We start from the raw sequence: 13,355 nt of genomic DNA on the forward strand, positions 1-13,355 counted from the left end.
CATGTAAAGGTGGACAATAAATTTTCCTCACTGGTGAATGGGAATGAATAAGAGTTCTGTTCTAATGAGAACAACACAAGCTAACAGCATGTTGAAGACTGAGAGAGCTTCAGGAAAACAGAAGCTACATCAGAAAAAGAGGGATCCCCCTACGCTGATCATTGGAGATCAATCTGTGAAAAATGTTCAGATGATTATCAACAAAAATGTAAAAGGTTCTTGTTTACCTGATGACATGGTATCAGACCTGGAAGGAAGAGTTTCCACACGTTAAGAATGTTGTGATTGATTTTAGAATAAATGATATCAGGAAGGAGCAGTCTGAGGTGTTGAAGAAGAATTCTGTTTATTCTTGTTGGAAATTGTGAGTATTTTGCAGAAAAAAGTGTATATCAGTGGTTCCTTACCTCCAGTTCTCAAAGGAGACATGAACTTCTCTAGAATGTATTCTCTGAATAAGTTCGTGTCTGCTGCTTGTGCTGAACATTCACACATTCCTCTGTGATCAGCACCATGCTTCATTTCCTCTGATAGTTCTGGTCTGTTTGTGATATGTGGAAGCTCACTAGAACTCTGGTATGGAGCAAACAAGTGACTCTGGTCCTCTATCAAATGTGGGTCTAGGTTCACCTCAAGTGAAGCATGATGTGGTTTTTAATCATGTGAGAAAGTAAACAGGACCAAATATAGAACTTTATGTTAAAGAACAATACACACACCTCATAGAGTGTCTCTGCTGGCTGTGAATCCTTGAATTCGGTTGATCAGATGAAATAAGACCCAATAAGCTGTGTTTATAATGGTTAGATGGTTAACAATAACATAATAACATTTTCATTTACAAACTGCTAAGATCTGGCCAGTATGGGGCTTGAACCCATGACCTTGGCGTTATTAGCACCACGCTCTGACCAGCTGAGCTAACTGACCTATGAAGCTGTAAAAATGTGTAAAAATATGGTTACGAGCAGTGCGTTACTTTTTACAGTAACTTGTACTTTAACGCAATATTTTTTTAAAGAAATAACGCCATTACCGTTACATTATGCTGCGTTTGTCCGTTACTTTGCTAGCTGCGGTGTACTTCCTGTTTACAGTGGCTCTACATGTTTTTGCGGGACGCCGTGCCAACCACGGTAAAACAAGAAGAAGAAGAAGCATTGTCAGCATGTTTCTGTTTACATCACGTGCACCAATCATAGCGAGTCAAGAGCAGGACGAGCTTCTCAGAGTGGAAATACGCATATTATTTTACTCATTTGTCTCCAAACGATGCATCGGTGAAGCGCTAAGCTAACGCTACATTGGTGGATGTGACGGAAGCCTCTGCACGGAAACAACAGCGTATAGATTTTAATGAACTGTGACTGTTGAGAAAAATGTTGTGAATTTGTTTTTCCACATTTATTTTTATAAGCATTTTCAACAGCAGAATGTGCACCTGGAATACACACAGCTTACTTTACATTACTGTGCTAAGGCTGAAAAAATACTGTTTTAAATTTGGAGCAGCTGCTTTGTGCTTTATATGCACATCATTTATGGTTGTTTTATGGCAGTTTTTGTAAAGCAGAGTTGGTCAAAATGTATTCCTAATGTTAATTCAGATTGCTTTCATTTATTTATTTTAAAAGGCTTTTTGTGTTTATGTTGAACATTATTACTAGTTTTTGTACTTAACCTGTCAGGGAACATTCTAAGGCTAAACACAACTGTTTTATGATGCTGAAGCCACTTTAATTTTTAATAATATTCAGGTTGTTTTGTGTGTTATTTATTTCACAATTCCTTGTAATATTTACAGTTTCTGCTGGTCTCAGATAAATAAACTGGTATTGAAAGAATACTTAGTGTTTCAGTCAGATTGGTGTTTGTAAAGATTAATACTGAGCAGAGTTTAGTTCTGTTAATGTAAATGATTATAAACTGTAGGGTTGGATACAGTAACATTTCATTTATCAGAGGTTTTTATACAAAACAATGTTAATACAGGGGCACAGTTGATCAACAGTGGATTATTATATTATTACAGCACTAATATGAAGCTGTACGGACACACATGACCCAAAATAAATAATACATTCTTTCATTCTAAGTAACTCAAAAGTTACTTTTTGCAGTAACGCATTACTTATTTCAGTAACTCACACAACACTGGTTACGAGTTAAAGCGCTTATGGTTCAAAACACCTAGAAAGTGGTGAGTAGACAATTAAAGCATGATATAACAACTGTAGCACAACTGGCATGTGGTTAAGATACATGGGTGTTTGTTGAGAGCTGATTGAACAAAGGCTATTGATTGGTAGCCTTTCAAATTGGTAAAAAAATAAATAAAGATTTGATGACGGAGTTGGAATTCCCTCATAACTGAGGACCAAAATAAGACCACACACGATCATAACTGTTGACATTAAGATGGAACTGTAAGAGAAAAAAGTTACACCATGAGATGGATTTTTAGAGCCCCGCCCCCAAAACTTAAAAAAAAGCGATGCCCAGTTGTACATGTAAGTGGTGTGGTGTATATCTGCCATGTGAAAAATCGTCTATACTGTCACTCACAGGGCCTCATAGCTCAGAGGATGGAGCACTGGTCTTGTAAACCAGAGGTCGCAAGTTCAATTCTAACTGAGGCTTTCATTCCCTGTTACCTACAGGTCAAAGGGGGTGGGGCTAATGGTTTTGTTCACACCCTTTAACCTCTCTAGGATTGGTTTGAATGGAAAGCATCCCTGGTTTGTGAAATCTACAAAGGACCAGGGAAGTGAGCTGAAGACTCTCCAGTGTAACTCTCAGCTGTGACAGCAGGGGGCGTGGTGTCCTTCAGTCCACTTACCAAAGACCTCACTGGCCTGTGGAGTGTATCACTGGTTGTGATTCTGATAAGATGTTGATTCTAAGAACAAAAACTTAGTTTTAATATAGATTTAAGTTTATTTCAAAATGAGTCAACTTGTATCAAGAAACAGCTTAATCATTTTTCACTATTACTGAGTCAGTTTTTACTTAGATTAGTTGTTTTCTTCTTGTTCCAAAGCTTTCATTTGCAAAATTAAAAAAAATAAATAAAATTAAAAAAAAATTATAATAATTTGTTTATAGTCAGTATATTTCACTTATTATTGTGCTGTAGGAAGTTTGATTTCAAGTAATTTAATCTAATAATCATCCATTTCTGCTTATTTTAACGCTTTAGAATATTTATCAGGATTCTTATTTTAAGATTTAACATATTTTTTCAATATTTCTTTTTTAGTAAATTTAACTTGCTGCATCCTGATTAGCAATCATTTATTAGCTTTAGGTTTGGACCAGACGTGGGCCACATAATACTCAGTCTAGTATTGGTCACACCCAAAAGTATCACTCAAAATACATACAGTATATGTAGAACTGTACATAGAACTGTAACATGGTTCCCCAGTTTAGCACTAAATTATAATTTTTATAGATTTTTCATGGCAATTACTATTACATTCATTTCTAATGTAATTACAATTACAACAGCAACATATTTTTTAAATTACAATTATACCATAATTTTAATTCATGATCACTAGGGATGCAACGATTAATCGTAAGGCAGTTAAAAATCGATTCATAGGTATCACAGTTCACATCGATGCTCTGAAAAATGAATCGCAGTACTTTTTTTAAACAGCAGAGGCCGCTATCTATTTATCCTTCCAGAGGTGTTTTGGCGGCGGGCAGAATCTGCTACTACTTTCTTTCTGGCCGCCTTCTACTCTTAAACATGTTCATAAATGATTCCTTACCCCTTTAGCACCAAAAGAATATCTGTAATATTACATGAATATCTTTAAAAGTCACGTTTTCCTATTAGCTCTGTCTGCTAGCATAGCATCTCTTCTTCACCGGTAAATTAGCTGCATGCCAACCGACCACTGGGTTACCAGCACCCTCTGCTGGTCCAAACAAATCTGACGTAAGAGACAGTGCAGAGTGTTTTTTTTTTTTTTTAAGTCCAATTGTTAAGGCACAAAATACATTTTCAGTTGCACTTTTAAAAAGAAAAAGAACTATTATGTAGTTTTGCATTGTTTACTAGAGAACCAGAATTTAAATTAATAGGCTTCTTCTTCATTTGTATTATTCCTTTATTTATTTCATTCAATATTTATTTTTAGTTCATTGCATTGTTTTGAATAGTTTATCAATGGATTCTTTTAATAATCAAAAATAAAAGGAAAATAGTACAGTATTTTCTAGTTTCCCCCCCCCAAAAAAAAAAAAAATAAAGGAATATTTTTTAGTCATCATTTGTCTACAGTCCCATTTTGTAAAGTAAGTCGTGAGAGAATCGTATCGTGAACTTAGTATCATGAACTCAGTATTATAAAAATGACAAAAACCAAAAAATTGAGTTAAAACCATCATTAGACCCTAAAAACTATGGCAAATATAATGCACATACTTAAACTGGGCTAAGAAAGCAGTAAGGCACAAAAAATGACGAAAAACAAAAATCACCCAAAATTAAAAGGCAAAAGCAAGGCATATTTTCTCAAAAAAAAAAAAAAAAAAAAATAGTTAGGACCATCATTAGACCCTAAAAACTACTGCAAATATAATGCACATACTTAAATAGGGCTAAGAAAGCTGTAAGGCACAAAAAATGACAAAAAACAAAAATCACCCAAAATTAAAAGGCAAAAGCAAGGCAATTTTTCTAAAAAAAAAAAAAAAAATTGAGTTAGGACCATCATTAGACCCTAAAAACTATGGCAAATATAATGCACATACTTAAACTGGGCTAAGAAAGCAGTAAGGCACAAAAAATGACGAAAAACAAAAATCACCCAAAATTAAAAGGCAAAAGCAAGGCATATTTTCTAAAAAAAAAAAAAAAAAAAAAAGTTAGGACCATCATTAGACCCTAAAAACTACTGCAAATATAATGCACATACTTAAATAGGGCTAAGAAAGCTGTAAGGCACAAAAAATGACAAAAAACAAAAATCACCCAAAATTAAAAGGCAAAAGCAAGGCAATTTTTCTCAAAAAAAAAAAAAAAATTGAGTTAGGACCATCATTAGACCCTAAAAACTACTACAAATATAATGCACATACTTAAACTGGGCTAAGAAAGCAGTAAGGCACAAAAAATGACGAAAAACAAAAATCACCTAAAATCAAAAGACTATAGCGAGGCATATTTTTTCAAAAAATTAAAAAAAATCAAAAATTAGTTAGGACCATCATTAGATATCAAAACAACATTGGTTTTAAACAGTAAAGATAATAAAGTGCTTTTCTGTATCACAGATTACGTGGATCAGCTCCTAGACCTCCTATTTGAAAAGGTCTTGGAGGACTGTTGTTGCATTGACTGTTTATACATTGATTTGTGTGATTTCAGTCTTTCATTTCAAACATATTATCTCCATAGCTGTAGAGGTCCATAGTGTGCTCTATATACTGTATATATAATGAATGCATTCTGCAGGTAGAACACATTCAGACACACTACTACCAGACCTGGATGATCCACCATACAAGCAGGTGTCTTTAGAAGCTGATGTATTCTTCTTGTAACATATATAAAATGAAAAGATAAGTGAGCCAGGCTAGCAGATAATAATCATTACTATTTCATTCACTAATGATTGACATTAGCTGTGGTATCTCCCTGGAGGAGATGTTTTCTGGCTCTGTTGCCATGGTTACACAGTTTCCACAAGTGCACCTATGCAAAGAAAGTGAATGAACATTTGAAAACACTGCCAGTGCAGTTTCATTTGGCTGTTTTTAACATCAATGTGTTTAACCATAAAGGCAGTAGACCACCAGAGAACGCTTTAACCTTTGTCTTGTGTTAGTGTCAGCACCGACTACTTTTTAGTTTTTAAATACATAAAAGAGTCACATTCATGTGTTTATTGATCAAGGCTTTTTGACTTTGTCCGGAACCTCTATTTCAACAAATAAAATTAAAATAATAAAAAATAATAAGATTATAAATCAATAATTAGAGCCAAAACTGAAATGATAAGTGCACTGTCAGCTGACACACTGACAGACAGCTCCTCTCCTAACCAGCCCTGCTTCAACATCAACCACAACAACCACAGCCACTAATGTCCAGTGACCCCAGAGACATATATATATATATATATATATATATATATATATATATATATATATATATATATATATACAGTACATACGGTGTGAACAAATTTAGTTAATGTACTGAAATTTTACTTGAGTATTATTTTTAGGGGATAATTTTACATTTCCACTGATGTCCTTATTACTCAGTACTTTTTTTATTCAATAAACTTATTATTTTTTTTTGTCACTGGCCACGTTTACATTTGAGCTTTAATTCCTCTTTAATTCAGAATAAAAGTTATATCCTCTTTAATTTCACCTTGTAAACATTTAATTCCTAATGCAAATTGAATCCCAAATTAAACTTAAATCTGAATTAGGTGGCTGGTTTATTCCAACTTCAATTCTGAATTAAATAATTCCTCTATCTTGTAATCACTTAATTCTGCTTTAATTTAATCCACTTAAACACTGTAATTAACTAGTATTTTCATTATGTACTTTATTTCAGTATTATTTTGGGCTGAATTTTAGAAAGTCTGAGTCTTTAATCGTTCTCCACGTAAAGTCTGTTTCTGTTTTTCTGTCCACATTCACACAAATAAGGGTTTACATGGTGGTAAAGTACATCAAGGTCTGAACAAAACATTTGTCTGGTGCAAAAAAATGCAGCTTTTGCCATAATTGCAATTTTTTGACAAGATTCTTTCACTGTCACTGATGTTTCCATGCAGGAAAATAGCAACAAAATGTGAAATGAGATCAAATTGTTGGTTATCTTTTACTGAGGCCAAAATGTTTGATAATTCCAGGGGATCTATTGGGGGATTTACCTACTGTTACAGATTGGTACAAAGTGCACAGCCATGTCCAGCTCATCATGTCAATCAGGGAGATCTGCTGCACCTGTAGAGTTGAGCACGACTGTGAGTTGTTGACAATCAGCTGGACTGGACTATATAAGGAGGATTTTCAGGATTTGTCGGTCACTCATGTTAAAGTTGTGCCGACTGCAAATCATTAATATCTTTATAGCTCAAGTCAAAAAGTAAAAATCAATAAACAGATGAATATCCAGCACTGTGGATGATGTCATTGTGATAAACTCTGACCCAGAACCAGTCTCTGTAACTCACAGTGTGAGATAATAAGTAAGTTACACTATGAGATAATTAAGTCACAGTGTGAGATTATTTATTTATTTATTTTATCCATGTCACCTCCAGGGTTCCGTATGTATTAGTGAATTTTTTTGAGACAAATCTCTCTCATAGAATGGATGGGTTTATTTTTTTTTAGCTTGTGTTGGTTAAAGCTGTTTATAAATCACCACCAGAAAATAACACTATTTTAATAAATAGTTTCTTTGTGCAATACCTGTGTGAACTGTAATTGTTTAAATTAATGTGTGTTCATTACTGCAATTTTAGTAATATTATGTTAAATCTGGAAGTTTAGCATCTTTTCTCAAAATATGAATATTAATAGTAAAACATTTTAGTGATAAGTATTAAATTAAAAATAATCTTTGACGAGCCAACCCACCACTATCTATCTATCTATCTCTGTATCTTGTTTTTGTGCAAAGCTTTACTATAATAATATTAATAATGTGTATTTTGAACCTGTTACTAAGATATTTAAATTAGCTTGTATTTACATGTTTGTGTTCTTTTATGTGTTTGTGAAATACTTTTATCAAAAGTAAATAAAATGTCAAAAAAGTAATTTTGCTCATGTTTTCTCCTCATGTAAAGCATCTTTGTGGTTATGGTGAAGACCACTATGTAAGTGTTAGAAATGATTCTGATAATAATAATATAACAATAATGTAAATGTCAATTACGTGGTAATAAAAATATTAGGGGGCTCCAAAAGAAAATCTGTCCTAAGGCACCAGAGAGGCTCGGGTCGACACTGCCCGTCATTCTTTAGTTATTTCGTTTCAAAACCAAATTAAAAAATAGAAAATAAAAATAGTTTTTTGTTTCATCCAGAAACAGGAAATTTTAAAACCAAAATAACAATGACAACATATTACATCGTTTTGTCTTTTTTACAAAGTGCAGTTGATTCTATATCTATGCCATAAAAAATCTGTGATGGCAGGTGACATAACACATTTTTGAGGAGGAACATCTTTTAACCCTCTGGGGCCTCAGGCGTTTTTGTTGTTTTTTCATTGTGTTTGATTTTATCTTTATATTTCATATAAGGAAATCCATAAACCTTGTATGTTTGGTATCATTTTTTTCAGGAAAACCTCCCAAATATGACTATGAAGTATTTTCTTTAATATGGCTAAAACACTATAAAAACTAAAATTTGAGTGGGAAAAAGTTAGTTTTTTTTACTATAAAAGTCACAAACATTTTTAACGAATCATTTTTATTGCTTGTTTAGCAAATCTAAACTATGTATCTTAAAAACATATGTACAGATGAATCAAATAACACAGTTATATATAGATATTTACAGTGAAATGGAAGCAATGTCTCAGGTGATTTTGTACAAATATTTACAAAAAAAGTATGAATCACAAATACAGGGAAAAGCAAATTATTTCTGCCTCATTGTGTTGATATAAAACAATAAACTACTATACTAGACACTACACTACATTCTAATCTCACTCACTACACACTCACTAAACAGTCAAATCACAGTAATAATCACTATAATCTCAAATCTCTCAACTCACCCTCTCTTTCTCTGTCTCTGTTTACCTCTACAGCGTCTTCCTGCACAGAACCTGCACTGACGGCTTAAAAAAATGTCACAAAGAAACACACGCACATTTTCCCTCATAACTCCACTTCTATTTGGCCTATCAACATGATTTAAAAACTGTTTCGTAGTTTGACATCCGCACTTTCGACACGGATTGAAACGACGCTGCGCTTTTCCGCTATTGGCTCTTTAAAACGATCATGTGATCAGGACGCGTCGGCGCGTGGTCGGCCCCAGAGGGTTAATTTAACGCATGCCTCGAGATGCGTTCAAAGTCCCTGGGAAACTCAGAAATGTCAGTAATTTGTAAAACATCCCCACACAGCCCTGACACCACGTGAAAACAAGAGGACATGATTAAAACCAGACGTATGGTCACTATACATGTCATCATTGGCGTGGGCGACCGTGGATCAGGTGGTAGTGGGTCGTCTTCTGATCGAGAGGTTGGGGGTTTGATCCCAGTACCTGACTATGTGTCGAAGTGTCCTTGGGCAAGACACTGAACCCTAAGTTGCTCCCAGTGGTCGACTAGCGCCTTGCATGGCAGTCCTGTCCCACTGGTGTGTGAATGTGAGAGTGATTGTGTGAATGAGCTGATATGTAAAGCGCTTTGAGACTGTTTCAGTGTGGGGATAAAGCGCTATATAAAATCAAGTCCATTTACCATTTACCATCATTATTTAATAATGAATGGAAGATAATAAAAATGCAGTGTTATAGTTTGGTCACATGGGGGAGATTTATAAAGTTTTATTATTGTGAATACATGGAATTTTGGTGTTGTTTACCATATCTGCATTAAAAAAGGAAACTTGGGATGAAATATTAATTAAAACATATTTTCAAATAAATATCAAAATAATATCAATTCACTGGAACACATTTGTCATAAATATCATGTCTGCTATTAAAAACTGTATATTACAATAGTTTGCATATTAGCCCACACTTAGCTATAATAGAGCTTTTCATCTGTAAACCCTTCTTAGAAACCAATGATCACACAATGTGTTGCCTGTTATCTCACGCTACGAGGTGACTATTGTTGGAATTGTCCCTGTATAAATAAAGTTTCATTGAATGAATATGTGACCTTTGACAAATAAACAGTGGTTGCAAATATCAAACTACTTATGTGTAACTCTATTGTAGTCCAGTCATCACATTTATAAACTATCTTAGTCATCTAGGATCTGTGCACCCTCAGAAAATCAGCTGCTCACATTATTTTGACCTGAAATCATCTGATTTTCCACCGTTTGTAATTCTTCTCCAGTCTGCATTGACTCCTCCCACCAGAGCGTCATGTTTAAGGGAAGAAGAAAATGAAAATGGATGATTTATTATTAATTTTATTTATGAGTTAAAAATGCAGCTATATTCTGAAAATGAAAAATTATTTCTGTTAATGGATTTTAAATTGAATTATGGTACAGATATACTTCCATAGTTTATACAGTTGACGTAGCGTTCTTATTCTCTATTACAAGTTCACAGTTGTTTTTGTTTGCAATGCCTTTGAATAAGTTGTTTTGTGCCTGACTTGGCTAGCTACGCCACAAGTTTTCCCTCAGTGTCCTTAAGTCTCACATGTTAGATGGACCTTGAACTGAGACATGTTTGAATACTTTACATTGTAGTGTTGCACAAATGTTTGATCATTTTGTTTTTGCCTTCTTCACGTGACAAATCACAGCACTTTATACAGCAGCATATTATGTGTTTTGTTCATTGCTGTTGGTTTTGCTTTAAAAAAAAGGCTTAAATTGTCTTAAATTTGACATAAAAAGTGTGCAGCAACCACTGTTTCTGGTGTACGGTTCATACTGTTAATAAATGTTGATGGTACTCATACTCCTGGTTGTGATTCTGATAAGATGTTTATTCTAAGAACAAAAACTGGTTTTAAGTTTTGGTTTTAGTTTTAATATAGATTTATGTTTATTTCAAGATGAGTCAACTTGTATCAAGAAACAGCTTAATCATTTTTCATTAATACTGAGTCATTTTTTACTTAGATTAGTTGTTTTCTTCTTGTTCCGAAGCTTTAATTTGCATAAATTAAAAAAGCAAAAAAAATTTTAACAAGAATTATTTGTTTATATTCAGTACATTTCACTTGTTATTGTGTTGTAGGAAGTTTGATTTCAAGTAATTTAATCTAATAATCATCCATTTCTGCTTATTTTAACCCTTTAGAATACTTATCTTGCTAACCACGACATTAATTCTAATTAAATTCAGTACATCTACACGTCTGCTATATGTTGTCACCACTAAAATGTATTATTTTTTTTTCTAGATCATCACCAACTCAGGTTGATCCAGGCTCATTAAAACCATCCCATCTGAGCTGGGACATGAACTGATCCATTTATTCACACATTAGTTCTTCTAATGTCTTTAAACACTTTTATTGATACACACAGACCTGGTCAGAGCAGGTTACACTCCCAGTTAGGATCATGGAAAATAACATTTGCTCCATCTCAGTATCTAGTTTAGACTTTTTTTAGACCTGTGTCCTGGGTATGATGGGTTCACGAGGTGAACAGTACTCAGCCATGTTGGGAAGTCCAGAAATCACACAGCATCTCACCAAATCATAATCACTGTGGTTCATGTCAGAAAATACCACAGACCAAGTATTTGAAGTGTAGTCATAGCACTCAACAATTCTGTTTCCTGTGCTACAAGAGACAACAAAGATCTTCTTGTTCATCACTGCAATGCCAAAGTATCTGTGTGTGTGGACCATTTCAGGGACATCGTACCAGGTGTTGGTCACTGGGTCATAAGCCTCAGCAGACCTCAGATCTCTGAACCCATCTCTGCCTCCAACTGCAAAAATGTGGCCCATATATGCAACGACTCCAAGTTTATACCGATGTGTTCCCATAGGAGTGATCAGTGTCCACTGGTTGGTGTCTGGGTTGTAATACTCAGCAGTATTCAGTACTCTATTACTCTGTCCTCCACATATGTAAATCTTATTGTTCAGTGTGGTGCAGCTGGCGTAGCTCCTCTCTTCATTCATTGATGCAATGAACATCCACTGGTTGATGTTGGGCTGGTAGCGTTCAGCAGTTCTGTGTGAGGTAAAATTCCTGCAGCCTCCCATAGCGTAGATGTATCCCTTTAGCTCAGTAACACTCACCCAGTACCGTGACTCCTGCATTGGTGACATCTCCTGCCAAGTGTGTGTGACTAGGTTAAACCTCCACACTCTGTTAAAGAGGTCGGTCCAACTTAAACCACCACCCACAAAGTAGAAGCATCTACCAAGGAAGACAGTGCTGTAGAGGAATAAGTGAGTCATGGTATCCTCCAGACTAGGATGAGTGTGAACTGTGATCCAGCTGTTAGTTCTGTAGTCAAAGGCCTCTATGGTCTCAGAAGATATTGTAAACATCAGTAAGACGGCGTTTGGCAAGCGACGGCAAAACAAGGTGTTGTTGATCCCAGACTCAGAGCAGAGTAACGAAGGTTGAGACATGACTTTAAGGGTATCAGAGACCAAGAGGTGGGACTCAGGGTTTGTTTTTACCACATCATTGTTAAGCACATTGTCTGTGATGTAACTTTTGTCCATCAGCCCCAGTCGTACCTTTGGTAACAGAGTAGAAATGGCTCCCTGTCGTTCCTCAGGCATGTGGTTTATCCATCTTAAAACACTTTGATAAACTGTGCTCTCCTGGGTCACAGTAAGGTCATCCTGACCCAGGATATCAGCCAGCTCCTGCTCCTCAAGCTGCAAAAACTCTTCACAGAGTGAAACTTCCTCAAAATTCTCACAGATAAAGTGAAAGGCCTCATATTTCAGTTGAAACAAAATGGGAATATACCAGACTTTAGTAAACTGCCACAGTCCAATGCATTTTTCCGGACAGAGGTGATCCTTCAGAGCTTCAAAGCATGTTTGTTCCAGACTCTTTACATTGAACTGATGCACTTCCATCATTAGATCAAAAATATAACTGTTGTCAGAGTGACAGAGATTAAGTAAATTCACTGAGTCCAAGGAGTTTGTGGGTTATTGTGTCTCTCTCAGAAGGGTTTCCCTCATTAAAGAATACTCAATATGCTGCTGAGTCCTTTGATGTGTGACCAGCTCCTGATGATGTCATCAGTAGAGTGTGTGATGATGTCACAGTGAAATTCACACTGACATTCCATCTGCTGGCTCCTGATTGGTGGATGGCGTGACAGGTTCTGCGTTCTTTGATATCTGTGTGTGTGGGTGGAGGGGGTCTCAGCTATGAATCAATCTTTTATTTGTATAGCGCCAAATCATAACCAAGTATCTCAAGACACTTTACAGGAGAGCAGTCTTAAGGACGGACTCTTCATTTTATGGATACACACATATGCATATATACGTATATACACATACATATGTATCCCACACCAAACATGAATTCATCATGGCGGCAAGGAAAACCTTCTGTTAAGCAGCAGGAACCTTGTGTGGATCCCATTCCTATGATGAACAGCCATCCACGTTATGCTGTGTTGGGTGTGTGCAGAGGAAAGGGTGGAGACAG

At 35.3% G+C, this 13,355-nt stretch overlaps 1 non-coding gene across 1 annotated transcript; it reads right to left on the reverse strand.

Annotated features, from left to right (window-relative positions):
* Positions 1-856: 856 nt before the first annotated feature.
* trnai-aau (transfer RNA isoleucine (anticodon AAU)) lies at positions 857-930 on the reverse strand. Its single transcript has one exon. It is a non-coding gene; the product is annotated as a tRNA-Ile (tRNA).
* Positions 931-13,355: the final 12,425 nt, after the last annotated feature.

Source organism: Gouania willdenowi, unplaced genomic scaffold, assembly GCF_900634775.1.
Source record: "Gouania willdenowi unplaced genomic scaffold, fGouWil2.1 scaffold_67_arrow_ctg1, whole genome shotgun sequence".
NCBI classification, from domain to species: Eukaryota; Metazoa; Chordata; class Actinopteri; order Blenniiformes; family Gobiesocidae; genus Gouania; species Gouania willdenowi.